This window comes from Otolemur garnettii, unplaced genomic scaffold (genome assembly GCF_000181295.1).
Source record: "Otolemur garnettii isolate 467f Iridium unplaced genomic scaffold, OtoGar3 scaffold00001, whole genome shotgun sequence".
Classification (NCBI taxonomy): Eukaryota; Metazoa; Chordata; class Mammalia; order Primates; family Galagidae; genus Otolemur; species Otolemur garnettii.
Window position 1 is genome coordinate 43,815,722 of NW_003852396.1, and position 24,994 is coordinate 43,840,715.

Sequence of the window (24,994 nt, forward strand, 5' to 3'; positions counted from 1 at the left end):
TCCCATAGTTAAAAGGCATCTGCCTTAAAAGCAGACCTTCCTTCCCTGAGGAAGAAGAAATTTTACCTGTAAATTGTAGTGTCAGATTCTGCCTGAGAGTTTAGAAACTAGAATATTCTCTTCCTGATGGCCTGCTCTATGGATTTTGGACTTGCCTAGCAGACTTCACAACCTTGTAAACCAATTTCTCATAGTAAATCTATTTATATCTATATATCTAAATATACATACACATATATACATACATAGGTGTACACACATACATTCAGTGGTTCTCAACCTTCCTAATGCTGTGACCCTTTAATACAGTTCCTCATGTTGTGGTGACCCCCAATCATAAAATTATTTTCATTGCTACTTCATAACTGTAATTTTTCTTCTGGTATGAATTGTAATGTAAATATTGGATATGCAGGATGTGTTTTCCGAGGTCGTGACCCACAGGTTGAGAAACACTGTGACTATATGTACTATTCTGCTTCTCTGGTAGAACCCTGCCTATCACAATTACTATACCAGATATAATTACCTCTTTTCATTCACATCAGACTGTAAATACCATTAAAGCAGAAATGCTATCTGGTTCACCTTGCCATTCCTAATGTTTGGAATATAGTATGTAGTCAAAAAATTGTTGAATGGGCAAGTAAATTTTCTACTGAGATAAAAGAATATGAGAGATTTTCAATATGAAAATTCTCAATCCAGCTGTGGGGAATTCTGCTTAGTGCACTATGGGATTGAAGAAGGAAAGGGCTAAAAGCCTTCTAGATACTTCTAGTAAGTTCTTAGGAATGCCAAATAATAACAATTTATTCCTTAGGGAAATCATCCTCTTGATAAATCACTAGAGTATCCATCAAGTTTTCAAAGTTGTTGCAAACACTGACAAAAAGTAAGACAATTCTAGGAGTTAGTGATTTCTATACTAAAAACAAAGATTCAACAAAATATTACTTATTCAATGAAACATTACAGACACTATCTTGTAGGTATTACAAATTTTCAAAAAAGAACGTTCAACAAGATGGTGCTTTGTTGGTGCATCCTCCAGAGGGGAGAAGCCCTGTGTCTTCCCAAGATGAAAGGGACAGAAGGGGAAACTCTCCACTTAAGGTCTTTTATAGGCACTAATCCATTCATGGTGTCAATAAATTTTGATACTTAAAAGAAATGGAAATTTTAATGTATCAAGTGGCCCATAATTGCATATTTTAGGAGTCTGATTCCATTTTTAAATTCTAATGAAAACATGAAAATAGAGTTTCAACTGATTCAGCACGAATGATAGTATAATAACCTAATATGATAATTGCAAAAGAATGAATCAGTATCTTGGCTTCTATTAAAGAACAGATATTACCTTGTAGGTATTCCAAAATTAAAAAAAAAGGCAGAAGAAAATCTGATGACAATACAAAAATGACATCAGAACTTAAAAAATGCTAAAGATTGAACTTAAAAAAAACCCAACCCTCCCAAAGTCTGAAGGCTTATTATACCTGTAGAGTCTGGGAACTGATAAAGACACGTTGACACAAACATTTTCAGACCCCATCCCAATGCAACTGAATTTGAATCACCAGGGCTCAGGTCTGAGTATCAACTCTTTACTGTTCCTGAGGGGATTCTCATGTATAGCCAGTTCTGGAAAGCAACGCTAGTCCTTACATTACATATTTCTTTTCTTTCATCTCATTGGTCAAGGTCAGCTTTCTGCAGGAAGCTGTGATTTCTTTCACCTATTAGCAAGATATCATTGTTTCCTTTTGTTTATTAGCTCCCTTAATATGGTATTTGATCCAAGTGTATTAGTTGTATAGAGCCATGAAATTGAGTTTGGGAAAGAATGGAGAAACAGCAATACAATATTTCATTTCTCCCCACACTGGCTCTTAGATCCTGCTTTGTTACATTAGTTCAAGTGCTCTCTCATACACAACAGATATGTTAATATAAAAATACAAATCTATATGTAACACTGGCAAGATCGATCCTAGGACTTTTTCTGGGAAGGTATTGAAGCTCACTTGGATTGAACCACAGCTAAAGATTTTCCTACTGATAAATTTGACATAATAAAATTCTTGACCTAATGCTTTAGGAAAAAGTTTAATTAACAGTAAGCACCCTATGCTTAGAATAAAGATCTAGTTCTCAAGATTCAAAGTTCAAATCTCAGTTCACCAATGATGTTAGATGTAGATATTATTTTCTCAATAACATCTCACCAATGTTATTTAGAAAAGCTGATTCACTTTTCCACATCTAGATGTCTCATCAGTAAAATGAAAATATGATATCTCATATTGAATAATAATAGCTAATAGTCATTAGGTGCTATGCTAAATGGAAGGCAAGTGGGAAAACAAAAGGAAATGTTGATGATCATGCAATTACCACAGCTTTGAGTCATCTTAGGGAATAGCCTGATGATTACATCTTAGGAAGAAAAAAAATATGGCTCTAATAAGAAAATTTTCTCAGAATTACATCAAAGGAAATACAAAATATGGATAGTCTTGTTTCAAAAAATCAACGATACCAATATATTGATAACTATCTATCTGGAATCAAAGAAGGTATCTTTTGTCTGTGGCAGATTGCCATTTCCAATGGTGGCTGCAATAATATTACCACCTACATGATTTTTGAAAACTTTGACATTTTCCCATTAATAAATGGAGTTTATATTTCCTCCTCTTAATTCTGGATAGTTCAATTACTATATTATAAGATTTCTGAGGCTAGGTTTTAAAAGGCAGTACAGATTTTGCTTACTTTGTCTCTTAGAATTCTTGCCCTTGGAATCCAATTCATCTTTCTATGAGGAAGCCCAGGCCACCCACTGGAGGGAGCCATGCAGAGAGAAACCAAGGTTTCTAGCTCTCAATAGCCGGATGACCTCCTAACTGACAGCACCACCCAGTTGAGTAAACCATCTTGGAAGTGGGTTTTCTAACCCTCAACCAAGCCATCCCCCACTGATGCAGTGTGGAGCAGATGCAGGCCTTCCTTGCCAAGCTCTGCCCAAATTGCAGATTTCTGAGGTAAATTGATGATTGCTTTTGTTTTATTCCACTAAATTGTGAAGTGGTATGTTATGTAGCAGTAGATTATAGAATGTTGCCTAATTCTCTAGAACATGTATATGTTAATACTACATGTCAGCAGCATTTCTTTAATTACCCTATTGGAATGTTCGGATGGAGTAACTGGGCATTCAGTTCTGCTGGAGAAGGTTACTCAGAGCAGAGAATAATGGCTTGAAATTTAGGTACTGGCTATCTTAGTGTTGTGTTATAATAAAATATCTATCTTTTGTTGTGTTATAACAAAATATCACAGACTGGGTTATTTATAAACAGTAGAAATTTACTTCTCACAGTTCTGAGGGTTGGAAAGCTCAAGATCAAAACACCAGCAGGTCTGGTGTTTGCTGAGGGCTGCTCTGTGCTCCTAAGATGTTGCTTTGTTAGTGTTTCCTCCTCTTAATTCTGGATAGCTCAAGAGGTGTACAATTCTACTGGAGAATGTTACTCAGAGCAGTGCTAGGATTCCTGCTTGAAATTTAGGTAGTGGGTATCTTAGTGTTTGTTGTGTTGTAACAAAGTATCACAGACTGGATAATTTATAAACAATAAATTTTGTGAAGCAAAATGGGACAAGCACCATGTCTTCACAAGACGAAAGGGATGCAAGGCGGGACCCTCCACTAAGCTCTTCTCACTCCGCGGTATTACTGCCAGCATGGCACCCTTGAGTCCTGCCCTGTCCCATTCTCCCATCACATGCACGAGTGCAGGGGCAGCTTCACACATTAACAACTGTAACTAGAATGGCTAGTTACAGTTTGCCATTCTGCCATTTTCATATCAACATTTTCATGAACATTGGAGAAACACCAATGAACAATAATTACAAACCTCCAAAGACTATAATAAACAATCAGAAAATGGTGCCCTTGATATCTGGGAGTTCTTATGATGGGGTTTCTATCATCAAGAAAAAGCCTAATGAAGGGAAAGTCTGGGACAAGGGTGACTTCTAGTCAATGTTCAAATCATTCCTCTTCCTCTGATTCCCAAGACCATTTGATGTCATAAGCCTAGAGATGCAAATTCTGAGTCCTTTGCCAAGTCATTATCCTTTAAAGGGGTGGGTGAGAAAACCTACATTAATATTTTAATAAATAAAGCCCTCTAAAAATTAATAAATCCAGGACACATAGCTTCATTTCATCTGACATTTACTGAATATCTACTATGTGCTGGGCAAAAAGTTAGCACAAGTGACAATCTTGCCATCAGGATCATGCACAGACCAATGTGGAAATAGACATATATGGACAGATTTCACCTTAATGAAGCGCTGGCTATGCTTTATTTGAGATATAAACAGGTACTATGAGACGGAATAGAGAGGAATCATTTCTTTTTAGAAGAGAGGAGCAGAGAGAATAGGTACCATTCAATCTGAGCCTTGAACTCTAAGAGAAAAGGGGGAAGGACATTGTAGAAAGTTTGGCATGTAAATGGCACAGAGGAATAAAAGCATGACTTGTCTCCCTCAGAGCCCTGGAGTCTCACACGGCGATCTCAGGAATTGCTGAGGGATAGGGAAAGTTATGGGTTGGATTGTGCTCCCCAAAAAGGGTGTGAAAATTTTAACTCCCAGTACTGCAGAAGTAACTAAGTTAAACTGAGGTCTTTAGGGTGAGCCCTAATCCACTATGATTGATGTCCTGATAAAGGAAAATTTGGACACGGACAAGCACAGAGAGAAGACAGTGTGAAGAGACACAGGAAAAATGCCAAGTGAAGACAGAGGATTGTAGTGATGAGTCTACAAACCAAGGGATGACGAAGATGCTGGCAAATCAGGTGACTCTGGGAAAGGCAAGGAGGGATTCCCTTACAGATTTCACAGGGTCCTGCAACACCTTGATCATGGCTGCTTTCCTACAGAACTGTGTGGCAATATACTTCCGCCATTTCAAGCCACTCAGTTTGTGGTACTTGGCTGTAGCAACTCTAGAAACTGATGCAGGAAATAAAGAAGGGTCTGTTAGGGTTCTGGGCTGCCCATTTATATTTTAAACATGGGGTTTCTAATTTTAGGTTGCTGCTTACGATTTTGCTTGAAAAGCAGGATTTCAGTGGTGAAAAAGAACACAAAAACAACAGATATGGAGCCTCGGTCAAATGGCTTAAAAAACCAAGATTTATGGGTCACATATCAAATATTACTAAAGTTTGGAGGTGATGCGAGATTCCTGTGCAATTTAATAGAGGCTTTGATTAAGGTTCTGATTCCCATTTCTCTGTAGTTTTCTGTAAATTTCTCCTGTATTGCTTTCCTCCTTGGTCTGGCTCTCAGATGCTCAGATGTCCCAGATGCTCAGGAGGCTGAAGAAACAGGATCTATGATAGCAAAATGTCTGCTATAGTTCCATGATTCACTTCACAAGGCACTATCCAGAGTAGGGAAGTAATACTAGCTTTGATCTGGTATTCCCAGCACTGGTCAGTTTAGGGCTGGGTTATGGATCAACTGTGGCAGGAGAGGATTTCCCCCAATTGGCTTATCCCCCTGTTTCCATTAGCCTTACCTATATAAAAAATATCTCAAAATTTAGCGATTTGGCCAGGCGCACTGGCTCATTCCTATAATCATGGCACTCTGGGAGGCTGAGGCAAGAGGATAACTTGAGCTCAGGAGTTTGAGACCAGCCTAAGCAAGAGTGAAATTCTGTCTCTACTAAAGATAGAAAAACTAGCTGAGCATTGTGGCAGGTCCCTGTAGTCCCAGATGCTCAGGAGGCTGAAGAAAAAGGATCTCTTGAGCCCAAGAGTTTGAGGTTGCTGTGAGCTCCGATGTCACAGCACTCTACCCAGCATGACAGAGTGAGACTCTGTCTTAAAACAAACAAACAAACAAAACAACAACAACAAAAAACAACTTAGTGACTCAAAACCACAATAATTTACTTGCTCATGACTCTGTGGGTCCGTATAGTGTGGCATTGGCTAGGCTCACTCATGCATTTAGGCTCCCTTGGGAACTCAGCAAGGGGATGGCTAGTCTTGGATGTCTGTCAGTCACATCTGCTATTGGTCATGGGTGCCTTGGGTATCTTCTCCATGTTCTTTCCAGCAAGCCAGCTTGGACTTGATCACACAAGCGAGCATCCATAAGGGTGAGAACAGAAACTGTAAGACCTTGTGACATCTAAACTTGGTTATGTGACTGTGACAGATTTTTGTCACATTACTTATTGGTCAAAGCAAGTCCCTACATCTTGATGGAAAAGCTAAAAAAAAAAAAGTCATTATTTAAAATCCATCCTACCCACCATTGTAACTGGAGAGGAGATAATGAATTTCATCCAAATCACACAGCTCCTTAACAGGATAGACCTGAAGAAAGCTGGCTAGAGGCTAGAGAGGAGGCTCAAATCAGGTTGTGGTAATTATACCTGAATAGAGCTGAGAAAAATGAAAAAAAAAATTACATTGTGGGGGGCTTTGATGACATGCTAAGTGCACTTGATTATCTAGGCTCCTGGTTGTCACCCTTTTTTCCCTACGACAACATGGTTGATGAATATAAGTAGTACACAGAATTTAAAAATGGTTCACCATGGTATGACGGTCTGCAGAGTAGGGGTGAGGAATATTTCCTACAGGGGCTGCATCAGACCCTCCATTCACTTGCGGATTAGATCTGCCTTGGCTGTAACTCAGTGATAGGTAACAGAGAGCTGCTGATGTCTTCCTCCTAAGTACAAGGGAGATTTTCGGCTCTGAGATTCATTCAGTCTTAAGGTGCTCCTGTGACGGCTCTGAGTTATAACCACCTGCCTTCATTTCCCCTGGTGTGCACATATGCTGCTAATTTGGGATTTTTCTGATTCCCACAGGGCACTATTCCCATAAGCAACATTTCTTCCTGAAGGCCAAGTTCTTGGGACCCAGTGTACTTTTGGGTACTCACATACCATTCTCATTGCCATGGCTTTATCCTGCTTTCTGGCTTTGACAAGGACAGCCCCAGGTCAGCTAAATCACTTTCTGGACCTCAGTTAGCTGGGTGGCCATGGTCCAGTTCTCTTTCTTCCCAGAAGTCTCCTCAATACTTCCTCCACTTGACAAGGCCCCCAATGCCTAAATGAAGATGAACATGAACATATTGGGTAAGGGGAGGGTGGTATCTCTGTGGCAGATGAGCTGTAGTTACAGGGTCCTGTCCTGAGTATTCATTCACCTCTGTTGCTAGTCTGCACACAACTTGTAGAAGAAACATGGGATTCACCTTGTTAGTAGTGAATGTAAGTAAGTGTATTTATTAAGTAAGTAAATTAATAATGGAAATAGATAACACTGTATAGTATCTCCCTAGACGGAAAAGCTTAGTGATGTGGAAAATGTCCCCTGGTGGATAAATCCTCTCTTCTGCACTCAGGGTCCTGGTTCTTCTGCACTCAGTACAAGTGGTGATCAGGCTTCCTAATCTTAGGTCCTTGCCATATGCTGATGGAGGGTACCTGAGCCAAGAGGAGGAGTTTAGAACAGGGGAACCTCTCTATTAAACTGAGTAGGAATAAGCCTCTGAGGAATCCTGTGGCATTCTGGGGTAGAGCAGCAATGAGGGTTGGGGGTGTGGAAGGGAGGGATGGTGACGGGGGAGAGGGTTGTAGAAGTGAGAGAGGGAAGAAGAAGACCCTCTACCACCTCCCCTGGTGCTCTTCCCAGTTGAAAATCTCACCATGGAGCCTGCAGCTTGGTTTCTGCAGGACTCCTGGCTATGCCTTCTCCACGAGGAATGACAAGGGAAGCCTTAAGTGTCTCTGGCTTAATTCAGTGGTGGCTGCGCCATTTGGACAGCTCATTTCTGCTCCCACATCCCATTAGAGGCAGCCCTTGCTCACCTCCATTTGGCTAACAAGACTGGGCACTGGAGGAAACAGAGGCTATTTACAGTAAATTATTCAATTAGAATCAGGAGCAAGGGCAGCTTTTGCCATTGGCTGACAGGCCAATCCCAGGGCAGCTGAAGATCAGCAGGATTGTTTAATCTACAGAGGCCATTAAGGCTGTCAATAAGGGCAGCGTGAAAAGCAGTCGAGGGGTGTGGCTCGACAGTGGCTTCAGCAGCAGCCTTAGGACCCAGAGGAAGTAACTGGAAAGGGATGATGGAGGATAAGGAGGGAATGGCTGCGAGGCAGGTCTGGCTTCATGCCTGCGCCTCTGCAACCTCTAACCTTTTGGTTCTCATCCTTGGATGCTCATTGGAATCTCCAAGGAGCTTTATGAAATGCTAATACCTGGGTCCCACCTCCTCCCTCAGAAGCTGATTGAGTGGGTCTAGTTTGTGGCTTGAGATCAGGGTTAGGAGGCTGCTCAGGTGAGGAGGCCAAAAGGGAATGCAGAGATTTTATCATTTCATAGTGGAGAACTGGAAGGACCCCTACAGAGCATACCTTCTCAAGGTGAAGAAACAGGCCAAGAGGGAAAGGTCACCTCGATTAGTGACAGAGGACCAGAACCTCTTGAGTTCCCAGGCTGATTAATTTTCCCATTTACTGCTCTTCTTTCACTTACTAGTCATGTGGCCTTCATCAAGTCTCAGTTTCCTCACTGTCACCTATTGTACTTTGTGTTGCTACAAGGATCGGAGTTCATCAAGATACTGGGCAGAGGGAGAGAGAATACACATAAGAGATGTGGCTTTAGGTGTAGGATTTCAGATGGATTATTTGTTTATTTATTTAGAAACAGAGTCCCACTCTGTCACCTTGGGTAGAGTGCTGTGGCATTAGAGCTCACAGCAACCTCAAACTCTTGGGCTCAAATGATCCTCCGGTCTCAGCCTCCTGAGTAGCTGGAACTATAAGTGCATGCCACAATATCTGGCTAGCTTTTCTATTTTCTTAGTAGAGACAGCCCTTGCTCTTGCTCAGGCTGGTCTTGAACTCCTGAGCTCAAGTGATACACCCAGCTCGGCTTCCCAGAGTGCTAGGATTACAGGTATGTGCTACTGCACTGGGTTCTCAGATAAGATTATTTAAATGACAGGGGAAGGGTTGAAGTGGACAAAACATCAATGTTCAAAACCCTGGACACTTTACCCTTTTCCCCCAAAGGCTATAGGGAAATCTGTTCAGGGTGATGTGAGATCCCTGTCAGGTTGCATCTCTCCTTGCTGGGGTCAAATACAGTCCCATTTATCTTCTAGGGAGCCAATAGCCATGAATCCTTTACTACTCTTTCTTTTGCTCTTAGTGATCAGCTAGCTAGTCCAGGGCTGGCATGCACCTAATTCATAATCAAGAAGGTTGAGGGATAAGTGAGTGTATGGACTATGGTTCCTTATAAACTTGGTCTCTGTTCTACTTTCCCAGAAAATACCTCCCTCAAGGTTCTGAAATGAGCTTTTCATAACCCTGAAAAGCTACAATCCCAACTGTCTTTCACCCTTGTAAAAACATGCCTCATTGCCGCACTTCACTTTGCTTCAGTCTTAACGATTCCACAAGGAATTCCAATTCATGATCCACATGACAAAGGTATTGCCTTATAGAGCCTGAAATTCCTTCCTTCCTTCCCTACAGAATGAGACTTCAGTAACAATGTGACTATTTGGAGTCTTGCACTGAGCAGAGCTTATCTATAAGTGATATGTTTCATGTTGAATTAAACCATGGGGTCTTACCAACATACCTTGGAAGTCACTTCATCCCTTTTGTGTCCACGTCCAGAGCACCTTGCTAGCCAGTCTACATGTGACAGTAATAGGCCCAGGTATTTGACCTCATTTACCAGGACAGGAACATCTGTTGCTTGCCTTGAGCCCAAGAGTAGAACTACTTCTTCTGATCCCTTTGTCTCTATAATAATGAGGCACAAGACATAGAGGGAAATGAAAACTGGGATGGCTAGAAGTGGAAGCCAGGAAGCCCACTGGAGACTGTCCAGGCAGCAGCCATTAAAGCCAGGTCTGTGTACAGTTGGCAGCAAAGAAATTTGGAATCAGGTTGCAAGCACGGGCATGGACTCTCAAGGCCAGATAGGGAAGAAGGAGAAGAGAAAAGAAAGGTTAGGAAAAAGACATTTTACCCTGGGCAAGCTGCTTCTAGGATGAAACTAGCAATTAAGCTAGGACTGGTCCCCAAGGCAGCCATGGTATAAGACCGAAAAGAGCTCAGTAGCCCCAGCTGTGAAAACCAGAAGTCAGAGCTCATGGAGGCTCATGGTACATTCTTTGCAGATCAGCCAGGATTACAGATTCTGATCTGCTCCCTCCTACAGGGCAGCACTTGTCCCAGAAGAAAGATACTAAGGAATTTTCTCAACCTGACCCAGGATGACCAGACCCTCCAGTAATAAAGCTTCTACACTCTGGGTCCTCATCCTCCACAGGACAGTGCTTAGGCAAGAGAGGAAACACGTGGAATGGTTCTGTCAAGGCAGCTTTAGGAAAAGCCCTTATGCTTCTGGACTCCCCCTGAAATGGCTACTGGGGAACTGGTAGTACCCTGGCTCGATAGGTTAGATGGCATGGGAGGTAGGGCTGCCCTACAGACCTAACTGGGGCTTTCTGCAAGGCTGCTGCCTTTGCTGCCAGTGTTCAAGGTCTCTACACAGTGTTCATAGCCTTGACAATACTAGCATCTCCTTCTACGTACCATCCCCTCCAGGAACTGCAGCATTCCATATTATGAGGCCAGAGGGTAAGAACTGAAAACCAGCTGACTTTAGATAGGAAAGCACTAGCAAGCTAGCAGCCTGGGGCAGAGGCCAGAGGCCAGATGAATCCATCTGAGGAGACAAGTCCTGGGTCTCTATGCAATCACCCAATTTATTATAGGCTTCTCTCAGGAAAGCATCCTTTTGTGGCTTGTCTTTTGGCACTAACAAGGAATATTACCTTGTGCAGGGTCACATTACCTCTCTGGGCCTCTGTTTTCTCACTTGTTAAGTGCGGCATTGAAACTAGACCAACTCAACAACTCTCACAGCCCCAACACTCTGAGAGCCCTCCCGCCCCCATTTCCTATCCAGCCTGGACCCTGTTTCTGTCTCCTCTGAGTCCTCAATGATTCCTGTGCTTCTTTTCTCTCTGTGACCCAGTTCATCTTTTCTGTATCACTCTAGTTTGCCCATTAACCATCTGCACTTAGCTATTTATTAGCCAAGGTGTTCATTATTATTTGCATAGCTGTTAATAGTTTCTGGAGCTTCTTCACAGAGATTCTTTCATTAATCCTCATAAAAAAACTTGACCTGCAAAAACCCTACACAGCTCAGTTCCGAAGGGGCCTGCTTTGGTCACTGAACCTCAGGGCTATCTTTCTTGGATCAAGCCTTTCTCTTTATTATCCTGACCCATCTATGTGAGCTGAACTAGTTTCAAATGAAAACTTACTTCCACAGGGATCTTTAAAGATGATGATGCTTTTTAAATAGGAATTGATTAAATCTTTTCCTTCAGTATTAAAAGCTATAAACCAATTTACGTCTTGCCAGTTTTCAGATTCACAAATACCGAAAGCAGACTGCATTCTCCCTTAGTTGCTCAAAAGGCAAATGTCCAGGCTGACCCAAATTGAAGTGGTGATGTCCTAAGCCATTCTTCCTTGAAGATCTCTGAGTGGTCACTGGCCACAGCCCTCCCTGATGTCTAAAGCCAGGAGCTTTCTGGGAGACCATCGTGTATGAGAAGAGTAGAGGTGGCCAGCACGTAGAGAGTATTTTGTAAATACTTCTAACTCAGGAAGTCGGTGCTCTGGTCTACTCACCCTCATTGCTTCCTTACATGTTACAAGGATGTGTCCCAGCTTCTTTCAAAACCCGACCCTTCCAGGCTCTGGGCCGATCCTCTCTCATCCTCCTGTTTGTCACTCTTGGATCACTTTGCCTGGGCCATTCCCATGAGTGCACAAACGTGCCTGAAATGTGCCTGTTGTCAGCCGCCTTCATGCTCTTCTTGACTTCTCATCTCACTGCTGGGGGTTTTGTATTTTCCTCACCTTCCATTCTCTCTCCAACTTGCTTCAGTCACACCAGTGAAATAGCTCTTGAAAAGGTCATTAATAGTTTCCTTGTTGTCAAACCCAGGGGTTACATTTCTGGCCTCATCTCACTTGATATCTCCTGCATTTTTGATATAGCTGATCATTCCTCTTTATTCAAATTTATTTTGCCTTTGATGACTCCATTTTTCACCTCATTCTTCCCCCCTTAGTCGACATTTTTTTCTTAATTTCCTTTCCCAGCTCCTCTTTCTCTTTTAGATCTCTAAATCTTATTTTCATTTTTAAAATTATTTTTTATTTCAGGTTAGTTTGAGGATACAAAGTATTAGGTTATGATGCTTGCATTTGCTAGGTATAGTCCCTGTTGCAGTTGTGTGTCCTGCCCCCAGGAGGTGTGCCATATACCCTCACATTGTAAGTGGGAGCACACCAATCCCCCTCACTCCTCCCCTCCTCCTGCCTCCGTCCTCCTCCCTCATCTTGAATTGAATTGAGTTTTAGAGAACCCCAGTGCTCCCCCCAGATCCTCTACTCTTCTCTGCCCCATTTCTCTGAGTGAGCCTCTCTGCTTCCGTGGCTGATGACTCCTACATTTAGTTACCTTCTGAGCTCCAGACTTGTAATTAAATTGCTTCTTTGACATCTCCACTTAACATTTAGCATGACAAAAACAGATTAATGCTTCTCCTGTGAGCAAATAGTTAACAAAACTCTTCCTTTCTGCATAAGAACCTGACTTTTGAACTCTCAGCTCTTTTCTAATAACCAGAAGAGGGTAAGAATGTCAACTATGTTACTAGGCAACACTGCTTAGAATAAAAATGACCTGACTGGTAATCCGAACCTGGAGTGGGAGGAAGCATAAATGAACCATAAATACCAGTCAGGAGACTATGGTTTGGGATCTTTCCTGAGTGCAATAATTCTTGTCATTGCCATGAATCTTCCCCGGGAAACTGGAAGCTATGTCTTTGGAGTTGTTATGGAGATACTGGGTTAGGCAATGAAGCTACCAAGCCAGAGAAGCCCCTGCATCTGACTGATGTAAATCCCAACTGCTGGCATCTGGGCTGTCATCAGATGAGAAGATGGTTTCTGGGCAACTGAATACAATGAAGCTGTTGGACAGCTTTGAGGACTCCAACAGAAAAGAAACCCAAGATGAGCCCTGCCGGAACATTGGGATTTCTCTCCTGTAAGAAGACCTTAACAAATGTGGCTTATGGTGGTCTTGTGAGTTTCAATGTTTAGCAAAGCCTAAGAAGAACTCCCTTCCCCTAAAACTATTTCTAACCCTATATTTTCCATTTCAGCAAATAGCACAACCATTTGCTCTGATTCTCAAGGCAAACATCTAGGAGTTTTCTTTGATTCTTCTCTTTTACTTAGTTCCAATCACGTAATTCATCAGCAAATTGTTAGTTCTACACCCAAAATATATTCTATATCCATCCATTTCTCCCCTTCTCCATCGTCATCACCTTAACCCAAACCATCCACATCATTCACTTGTTTCCATCCGTGGACCCATCAACCCATTCACCACACAGTAACCAGAGTAGAGTTTTAGAGACATCAATTAGATTATTTCACTCTCCTACTGAAGCTCCCATCATGTGGCTTTTCCCTTGGTCTTAGGATAAGCTACAAACTCTAGGGACTCTATGAACTCAGACCTAGGGATCCCACCTATTAGAAACCCCATCGGTATCCTAGGTTCAATCTCTGCTGTCCTCCTCTGTGTTGAGCATGCGTTAGGCACATCAGCTTGTTTTCTGTTCTGGAACACATCAAGTTCAACTTTCCCTTTGCAGTGACCATCTGTCTCTTCTGCCTGCGTTGCATTAGCCCTACATCTTCCTGTACAATCTCCTCTTTTCTTATGGTTTTCATTATCACAACTAAGTTGAATGGCAGTGGGACAAGCAATAATTGGTCAGCATGAAATTGAGACAATGAACTCATGACTGAAAAAGGAAGGAATTATAGGAAAGATGATAAGAGGGCAGTATGGAGTTAGAAACTTCATTTTGACATGTAGGAGAGACTTAAACATTTTGATGTTTCTGGGGGAGGGAGCCAGAAGGAGAGAAATGGGTAATATGGAGGAAAGTGAAGTACCTATAAAGAAGGAAGTTCCTTCAGCATATTTTAAATGCAGAATTCCTTTGAAGAGATAAAATATTTGATTCCTAGGGATTCTGGTTCCATTAACTTCCTTTTTGTTCTTATCACTTTATGAGCGTCTATAGATATTTGCAAATATCTTCTTATCGATCTGTGTGTAAACTGTGAGCTCTTTGAACAAAGTGGGTAAATCGTTTTTGTATCCCAGTGCTTAATGCAAAATAGCTTCCCTAATTAATTAATTAATAAGTTTATCTGTTCATTTTTTCCCCTAAGTGACAGTAGTGCCCTGGAACAACATGGCTTCAAATAAATGGGAAAGAAGGGACTATTAAAAAGAGAGGGAACAATGTAGATAGAGGGGTATGTAGATGCCAAAGAAAACTACTAACTTCATAAAAGAAGGAGCAGGAGCAGACAGAATCTATTTTCTCTGCTCCTTTACAGTCTTTGTCTACATATTGGCATACTTTAGCCAGGCATAGCTGCAACCCAGGCATCTACATAATTGAGTATTTGATTTTTAATGGTACTTTGAACGATTCCTTATACTGTTTCATCATTCTTCATAATTATTATTGTGATAGCTGCAGACTACCCCATCCAGTTAATGCTCCGCAATTTGTTTCATTGTTTTACTTTTCATACAGTTGGTTGTTTTCAATTTTTGCTATTATGGATAATGCTGCAAAGAAGAGTCCCATGCATACAGATCGAACCTCCTTTTGAGTTACATCCTTATTCAAAATTACAACGAGTGAAATTACAGGGTCAAAGAACGTGAGCCTTTTTTTGATTCTCAGCATATACTGCCATGCCCCACACATCTATTCCTTGCCAAGTGAATAGATATAAAAATATATCTTATTGTTCGATTTGAATTTGATTGCACGTGAACCTATGTTTGCTTAATGTTTACATTGTTTTCTGTTTATGCCTTTGCTTATGTAGCTATGGGAGCATTTGTGATGTTTTTATGTATATGTTATAATAAACTTTTAATATTATAGTTAATAGTCCAGTTTTCTAACATTTAAGACAAATACTTTTCCTGATGTCTTTATTTTCATTATGATTAGTTTGTTCTTGCACAGAAGTTATCTACTGATCGTTTCCTTTATGAATTCTTTCATAGATTAAAAGTTCAGACATGAGAATCTAAATAAACATAGAACAACTCTGTTCTGTGTAATTAACATGAAATTATTTAATAAATTCACAATTTAAAAATGTAATTGTTAATGTAACTTGATTTTTCCCCTAATCAGCAATCCAGTGGCAGCTTTGGAGTCCACATGTGATGAGTTTATAGAGCGACCTTATTGAAAGGGAGGGCAGACTCCTTGCCTTGCAGCTGCCTTTCACAGCAAGCACATTGTTTTAATGTAGACTGCATGCTGTTTGGTGGCTTGGTGATGGTAGAGAGGATGATGGGGATTTTAAATAGAGAAAAACTAAAGCCCTCCAAGCCAGAACCACATTATGATTTTCATGGGCCCAAGGCACTTTTGCTTAGTGAATGCCTTCCTTCATAAAAACTATTGACAACAAAATAAAAAATATTTTATAAACTGTTTTGTCATGAAGGCAAATATACTCCGGGGTAGATTAATTATTTTATGTTCAGTATTATTGTACTTTTTTCTTATTTTAAAAGAACTTAAAATGAAAGCATTTTTGTGGATCCCTACATGGTGCCTCTAATGCCTAATGGATAAGTCAACCCTGTCCCAAGTCACCTCTTAGCATTAATTAACTCTCTCTATTTAAATAATTGGATCTATTTCTTGCCTTTTCATTTTGTTCCTCAGATACACATTTCTATCTTATATTAGAGCCACAGTATTTAATAATTGCTGAACTAATAGGTGTTAGAGCTGTTGTATATCTCAGAGTTCTTTTAAGGTCTCTAACTACATATTCTTCCAAGTGAACTTTAGAATTTCTCTGTTTATTATGATAAAAAGGTCCTCTTGAAGTTGCACTGTATTTGTAAATTATCTTGTCATAGAGATAGGACATCTTTTTAAAGATAAATATTCTGTTCCATGCTGCAGAGAGAATTTAAGAGGAATGGAGATAGAGGCAAGAAATAGGGTAAAGAACCTTCACTTTGTTAGCATGAATTCCCAACTAGGAGCATTCAATGAGGCTTGGGACAGCTCCCACAAGCTACCAAGAAGTTCTAGGAGTGGGTCTTAAGCTAGCACTGTAGGAGAAATGCTTAGTTTGTTCTTAAGATTAGTAGAAATAGAATGCAATTGTAGGCATTCTAATGCTTAATTTGTTCATCAGATTAGTGGAAATAAAATACCTTGGGACAGAGACTAAAGACCATCATTTTGGCCAAACCCAACTCCTCCCAGTCTGGTAGCCTAAAGTGGCTAGAGTTTGGAAGTTCTTCATATCAGTTTTATGGATAAGTTTAAATAAGAAATTTTTTTTTTAGCCCATGCAGGTATCCTTGAGACCAATGAATAGTGGTAGGAATAGGGAGGAGAGATGAGAGGGTGGTGGTTGACCAATATATCACCATTTAGACCATCACTTATGACTGTCTTGCTTCTCTTCTTTTTTTCTTTCATGAGAAACATTTGATTTATCCTTGTAAATGCCTAACTCTATAGTTTCCAATATGAAAGACAGCTATTTTAGGACAGACTTGTACAATTCAGAGGCCTTTCCCCCTAAGTTCAAGTCTTTAATGTTGAAAATGAACAAGCACTATACTTTAAGTGAATGACTGACAGGTGTTGTCCGCTGTGAATAGACTAAAATATAAAGACCATTAGATTAAACTGAGTAAAATGTACAGAAAATTTGGGTAAATATTATGTTTTATAAATCATATGCAGAAATTATTCTTGGTAAGCTATTTCCCTTTATGAATTATGAGCAGGACCTAGCTGAAAAGATTTCTGTGCCTCCAAGAAAAAAGATGAAAGATGTGTGATCTCAAACTTCACAATTTTAAACACGATGTTTTACTGCAATTTTAATGTTATGAGGCCCATTGGTGCAACTTGTTGGAAAATCTAGCAGTGGGTTTGTGCCTGCCCACTCATCACACATCATTGTTTAATTTTAGTAATGGCTCAATGGTATGTAATAGCTGGCTCAATATTTTAAAAAATTTAATAATCAACTCTAGAAGCCAGTGTATGTTAGTTTCAGAATACCACCACCTACTACTCTTAATATAATGTTCTACAATCTGATAATTCCTAGAAGCTTCTGAAAGAACGTGTCATAACCGGTTAGTATGATAACCCACACCCAAGTTCTTCTTTTTGCCTTTCTTTGCCCAGGGGATGATAATAAATGACAGGATCTGGAGGAGTGGACCTAAATTTAGTGGTTTTTCTTTTTTATTGGGGGTTCATTGAGGATACAAGATGTGTCACACACTGAGACCCCACTTCCCTCCCTCTGCTCCTCCTTTCTCCCACCCCCTCCCGCTTTCTCTCTCTCTATGCTCTCCCCTTCCCCCCCTACCATGTCATTAATTGTCCTCAAATCAAGATTGAATACATAGGATTCATGTTTTATTCTTGTAATGCTTTACTAAGAATAATGTGTTCTATTTCCATCCAGGTTAATACAAATGCTGTGAAGTCTCCATTTTTTTTAATGGCTGAATAATATTCTATAGTATACATGTACCACAGCTTGTTAATCCATTCCTGGGTTGGGGGACATTTAGGCTGTTTCCACATTTTGGCGATTGTAAATTGATCTGCAATACAGTCTAGTACAAGTGTCCTTATGATAAAAGTTTTTTTTTTTTCCTTCTGGATAGATGCCCAATAATGGGATTACAGGATCAAATAGGAGGTCTAGCTTGAATTCTTTGAGATTTCTCCATACTTCCTTCCAAAAATGTTGCATTAGTTTACAGTCCCACCAGCAGTCTCCACATACATGCCAGCATGTGCAGTTTTGAGATTTTGTGATGTGGGCCATTCTCACTGGGTTAGATGATATCTCAGGGTGGTTTTGGTTTGCATTTCTCTGATAATTAAAGATAATGAGCACTTTTTCATATGCTTGCTAGTTGTTCATCTATCTTCTTGAGAGAGGTTCTGTTCATGTCTCTTCCCCATTGTATATGGGATTATTGGATTTTTTCATGTAGATTAATTTGAGTTCTCTATAGATTCTAGTTTTAAGGTTTTGTATGATTCAAAATATGCAAATATCCTTTCCCAATGTGTAGGTTGTCTATTTGCTTTGGTTGTGGTCTCCTTACTACAGAAGCTTTTCAGTTTAATTAAGTCCCATTTGTTTATTTTGGTCGTTATTGCAATTGCCATGGCAGTCGTCTTCATAAAGTCTTTCCCCAGGCCGATATCTTCCAATATTTTTCTTATGCTTTCTTTGAGGATTTTTATCATTTCATGCCTTAAATTTAAGTCCTTTCTCCATCTTCAATCAATTTTTGTGAGTGGAGAGAGGTGTGGGTCCAGTTTCAGTTTTTTCCGTGTGGATATCCAGTTCTCCCAGCACCATTTATTGGTGCACTTTCCCCCAGTGTATGTTCTTGTTTGGTTTATTGAAGATTAGATAGTTATAAGTTGTTAGTTTTATTTCCTGGTTTTCTATTCGATTCCAAATGTCTATGTCTCTATTTTTGTGCCAGTACTATGCTGTTTTGATCACTATAGCCTTGTAGTACAGCCTAAAATCTGGTATGCTGATGCCCCTGGCTTTATTTTTATTCCTATTACTATTATTAACTACTATTACTATTTCTAGTTTCATTCAAAATGCAGAATACTTTTTTCCAAGTCTTGAAATTATGATGTTGGTACTTTAATAGGGATGGCATTGAATCGGAAGATTGCTTTGGGAAGTATAGACATTTTAACAATGTTGATTCTTCCCAGCCATGAGCATGGTATGCTCTTCCATTTATTAATGTCTTCTGCTATTTCCTTTCTTAGGGTTTCATAATTTTCTTCCTCTTTTGTTAGGTATAGTCCTAGGTATTTCATTTTCTTTGAAACTATGGTGAAGGGAGTTGTGTCCTTAATTAGCTTCTCATGTTGGCTGTTATTGGCTTGAGATTTGAGATTTTGTGATGTGGGCCATACTATGTGGGCAGGTAGTATACAAAGGCTACTGACTTGTGGACATTGATTTTATATCCTGAGACATTACTGTATTTTTTGATGACTTTCAGGAGTCCTGTGGTTGAGTCTTTGGGGTTCTCTAAGTATAAGATCATATCATCAGCAAAGAGGGAGAGTTTGACCTCCCCTACTTCCATTCGGATGCCCTTTATTTCCTTGTCTTGCCTAATTGTATTGGCTAGAACTTCCAGCACTATGTTGAATAGTAATTGCAACAGAGGACAACCTTGTCTGGTTCCAGTTCTAAGTGGATTAGCTCCATTCAGTAAGATATTAGCTGTGGGTTTGTCATAGATAACGTCAATCAGTTTAAGAAATGTGCTGCCTATGCCTATACTCTTCAGTGTTCTAGTTAGAAAAGGATGCTGAATTTTATCAACTGATTTTTATGCATCTATTGAGAGGATCATATGGTCTTTGTTTTTGCTTCTGTTGATATAGTGAATAAGGTTTACTGACTTGCATGTATTAAACCACCCTTGCATCTCTGGGATGAAACCTACTTTATCATGATGTATGACTTTTTGGAAGATAAGCTGTAATTTATTGACTAAAATTTTGTTGAGAATTTTTGCATCTATATTCATTAGTGAAATAGGTCTGAAGTTCTTTTCAATTGCGTCTTTTCCTGGCTTGGGTATCAGAGTGATATTTGCTTCGTAGAATGTGTTGGGGGAAGATTCCTTCCTCCTCAATTTTTTGGAATAATTTCTGCAGTATGGAATAAGCTCTTCTTTGAAGATTGGCTAGAATTCTGGTGTGAAGCCATCTGGACCAGGGCATTTATTTGTTGGGAGATTTTTAATTGTTTCTTTGATCTCAGTGCTTGAAATTGGTCTGTTCAGGAGAACTATTTCTTCTGGGCTAAGTCTAGGGAGAGGGTGTGATTCCAAATATTGATCCATTTCCTTCACATTGTCAAATTTCTGGACATAGTGTTTCTGGTAATATTCAGGGATAATCTCTTGTATCTCTGTGGCATCAGTTGGTATTTCTTCTTTATCATTTCTGATTGAGGTTATTAGAGATTTTACTTTTTTATTTCTAGTTAGTCTGGCCAAAGGTTTATTAGTTTTATTTATTTTTTCAAAAAAAAAAAAAACCAACTCCTTGTTTCATTAATTTTCTGAATGATTCTTTTGTTTTTAATTTTATTAATCTCTGATTTAATTTTGGATATTTCTTTTCTTCTGCTGGGTTTAGGCTTAGATTGTTCTTCTTTTTCCAATTCCGTAAGGTGGTTTGTGAATTTGTTGATGCACTCTCTTTTTGTTTTTTGAATGTAGGCATCTAAAGCAATACATTTTCCTCTCAAAACTGCTTTTGCAGTATCCCACAGGTTTTGGTAGCTTGTGTCTTCATTGTTGTTGTGTTCAAGGAAATTAATGATTTTGTTTTTTATTTCTTCCTGCACCCATCTGTTATTCAGCATAAGGTTGTTTAATTTTCATGCATTTGTGTGGGGTTGTATGTTTTTTGGAGTTGAATTCCACCTTTAGTGCCTTGTGGTCTGAAAAAATGCAAGGTAAGGTAAAATTTCATTTCTTTTGATTCTGTTGAGGTTTTTTTTGTGTCCTAGAATATGATCAATTTTGGAGAATGATCCAAGGGGTGATGAGAAGAATGTATACTCTATCTTTAGGATGGAATGCTCGATATATGTCTATCAAGCACAGTTGTTCTAGGGTCTCATTTAAGTCTCTTATATCTTTGTTTAATTTCTGTTTAGAGAATCTGTCCAGCTCTGTGGGAGGAGTGTTAAAGTCCCCTATTATTATGGTGTTATAGGATATCATATTGCTAAGACTCAGTAAGGTCTGTTTCAAGAATCTGGGAACATTTAAGTTGGGTGCATAAATATTTAGAATTGATATTTTTCAATAATTCTTCTTGTTGTATTTTTCCCTTGTCCAATAGGAAGTGACCATGTTTGCCTTTTTTGACTTTAGTTGCTTTAAATCCACATGTGTCTGAAGATAAGATTGCAACCCCTCTTTTCTTCTGGATTGATTGTGTTTGCCTGAAAAATTGTCTTCCAACCCTTGACTCTGAGCTTTAATTTGTCTTTTGAGACTAAGTGTGTTTCCTGCAAACAGAAAATGAAAGGCTTGTGTTTTTTAGTCCAATCAGCCAATCTGTGCCTCTTTAGTAGGAAGTTTAAGCCATTAACATTTATTGAAATACTTGATAAGTGTGGTAGTATTCTATTCATCTTATTTTGTGAAAGTCCATTGCTTAGTTTTGTCTTTTGCATCATTATGAAAGCTAGGTTCTGTCCTTTAATTTCTGGTTGCTTACTTTACTGGTGGTCCCTTGTAATGGTCAATATGTAGAACAGGTTGAAATATCTCTTATAGAGCCAGTCTTGTGGCAAATTTCCTCAATGTTTGCAAAAGATTCAATTTCTCCATCAATTTTAAAGCTTAGCTTCATGGGATATAGAATTCTGGGCTGGAAGTTATTCTGTTTAAGTAGATTAAAGGTGGATGACCATTGTCTTCTGGTTGAAAAGTTTCATTAGAGAAGTCTGTGGTTACCCTGATGGATTTGCCCCTATAGGTCAGTTGGCACTTACTCCAGGCAGCTTGCATATTTTTTTCTTTTGTCTTGGTTTTGGACAGGTTCATTACAATGTGTCTCGGAGAAGCTCTATTAGAGTTAAGGCGACCTAAGGTCCAATATCCCACTGAAAGGAATGTGTCAGAATCTTTGGTGATATTTGGGAAATTCTCATTTATAATATTCTATAGTATGGCTTCCATTCCCTGGGCATTCTTCTTCCCCTTCTGGGATACCTATAACTCGTATGTTTGAACACTTCATAAAGTCTCATAATTCCATCAGTGAACATTCTGCTTTCTCTCTCTTCTTTTCTGCCTCTTTAACTGTCTGAGATGTCTCAAGAGCTTTGTCCTCTACCTCTGAGATTCTTCTGCATGATCCAATCTGTTGTTAATATTTTCTATTGCATCTTTAAGTTCCCTAATTGACTGATTCAATTCCTTCAGCTCTGCTATATCCTTTCTATATTCTTTATATTGTTAATCTCTTACTTGATTCTGTTTTTGGATTTCCTTTTGGTTATTTTCTGTTTTCTCAGTAATTTCCTTCATTGTTTTCTGGTTATTTTTCACTTTCTCAGCAATTTCTTTCATTGTTTTCATCATCTATATTTTAAATTCCCCTTCTGTCATTTCTAACATTTCTCTATAGGTGGAATCCTCTGTAATAGCTACCTCATGGTCCCTTGGGGGGCTTGCTCTGGACTGGTTTTTCATGTTGCCAGGATTTTTCTGATTCTACCTCATGAGTGTTTTCTTTTATCTGTTTCCGTGCCCTGATTTTCCTTTAATTTCCTCTAGCTCTTTAAGTTACTGTGCCTCTGGCCTAAGGTTTTGATAATTCCTTTTGGTACAGGACCAGAAGGATGAGAAGACTGAAGAGCAAGAGAGGAAAAAAAGATTTAAAAAAGAAAGAAAAAAAGGCAAGGAGGGGGGTGAGTAAAAGAGAGTGTTGATGAAAAGAAGAGAGGCTCAGAAAGAAGGAGACAGGAGTAATATACATGCATAGTAGGGTACTATGACCTAACCTTAAAAACCCCCAACCTCTGGGGGTACTGGGTTGGATGGTTCCCTTGAGGTCAGCAGCTCTTTGCTGGCCTGTTCAGACACAGTACCCCACCTCCACCAAGTAGAGAGGAAAGACAAAAGTACAATAAATCAAACCAAACCAACGAAACAAAAACCCCTATGGGCTAATACTGGGGGAAAAGCCAAATAATAGGGGCAAAACCACTAGCAAAAATGAAGTTCCAATTGTTAAAGAAAGCAACAATAGAAAATTGTATTTAAACTTGAAAAATGAGAAAAAGAAAAGGAAGGAAAAAGAAAAAAGAAACAAAGAACAATCTAGAGGGAAAATGTTGAAGTTAAAAAAAAAAAAAAAACACCCAAAACCAAAAAAATAAAACAGTATATATATCTTACAGAATATTGTCTGGGCAACAGGTGATCTCCTGGGGTATGAGATGTTAATCACAATGCTGATACAGCTTTACGGGATGGAGACTGGAGGCCTCTGCTGATTTCTCAAGCCCTGCAAGCTTGAGAGGCTAAATGTTTTCTCGGCTTGCTTTAAAGACACTTTAAACTGTTACCCTTGGCTAAGCAGAGGCTTTCCCAGGAAAGCACTTGTCACTGGGATCTCTCCTGAAGTGGCTGCCTACTTATCTACAGTGCCCAAAGCAGTCTCACTCTATGCCCCTGAGGGTCACAGCTGTAATCTGCCAAACACTGAGATCCCCGCTGTACCCCAGGGTCTAGGTCCCCACCTTTGGATACTCAGTCACTAAGTTACTCGCCCAAGATCTGCCGGCCTATCCTAGAGCTGCGACCCTGAGGGCACCTGGTTGCAAATAAGCTGTTACTGGGCTGCCATCTTGAATTCTCCTCCCACAACTTAGTGTTTTATTTAGCGCCCAAATGCAACATATTTAACTTCTCTCTCATCCTCTCTTTAGGATCTCTGCAAACTCATGGGTTAAAATGTAGTCTTGAGGCGGCGCCTGTGGTTCAAGGAGTAAGGCGCCAGCCCTGTATACCAGAGGTAGTGGGTTCAAACCTGGCCCTGGCCAAAAATAGCAAAAAAAAGGAAAAAAGTAGTCTTGAAGGAAAACAAAAAGAAATAAAAGTATCATTTCTGAATGTAGTGCAAGGAATGTGACTCTCCCCTCCACGTGTGTTTAGATGCAAACACTAACTTTTGTTTATAGCTCTTGAACCTCACCTTTGGCTCACATTAACAACCAGCCCCTACTTGACTCAATGCTCTCATTTTTTAGACACAGTCTAGAGAAGCAAAGGTACTTCACGAGGGTCTTTCCTACTAGGCTTAAAGTGGTGAGTTAGTGAAAGAATTAGAACAAGACCTCAAAGCTTATGTTTTTTGGCCTATGTTAAGTTATGTACACACATGCACCAGCCACACACATACATATACTCACTCATAGGACTAGCATGCAGGCTAATGCTGCAGCAGCTTGATTATCATCTGCCCTCTGGCTTCCAGAAGCTTCATTTCTCCATCCAAGTTGAGTCATGGGCTCAATCAAGGGCACTAGGTGAGGGTGAAGCCTCCTTCAGCTGCACCATGGCCCTGCAGGTGCCTGGAAAGCTCGTGAGTGGGGGAATCCTCAGGCTGAGGCATGAGCTCCCTCCCTCTCCACTTTGAGGCTTAGAAGTACCAAAGCTGAGATTCCCACTGTCCTAGGCCCATCTAGTTTCCCAGGAGAGGGTCAATCAGTGCTAGTGACAAAGAGAAGAAGGGTCTGTAAAGAACCTTGTGGAGACTTAACTCATCCCCAAGAAAATGAGGAAATTACTACAAATCAACGAAAGTAAAGACTATTTCCATTCATAACTACATTTCTCTTGAAAGCTCCCTAAGAAACCTTGCAATTCCTCTAACCAGCTTATTCTTTCTTTGTCTAACTTCATTCTTTCTAGTTTCAGAGTCAGCTCTGCCATCTGTTGCTGGGCCTTTTGGGAGTCTTGTGATGGTACCTTCTGTTTAAGTGCATCTCCAAGATTACAAAGGGATCATCCTTTTCATCAGCACCTGCACAGAGAAGTTTATCAAGATGAGAGACCAGCACAAAAATAGCCAACAGGCCCTAGATCCTATGATGGAGATAACAGAT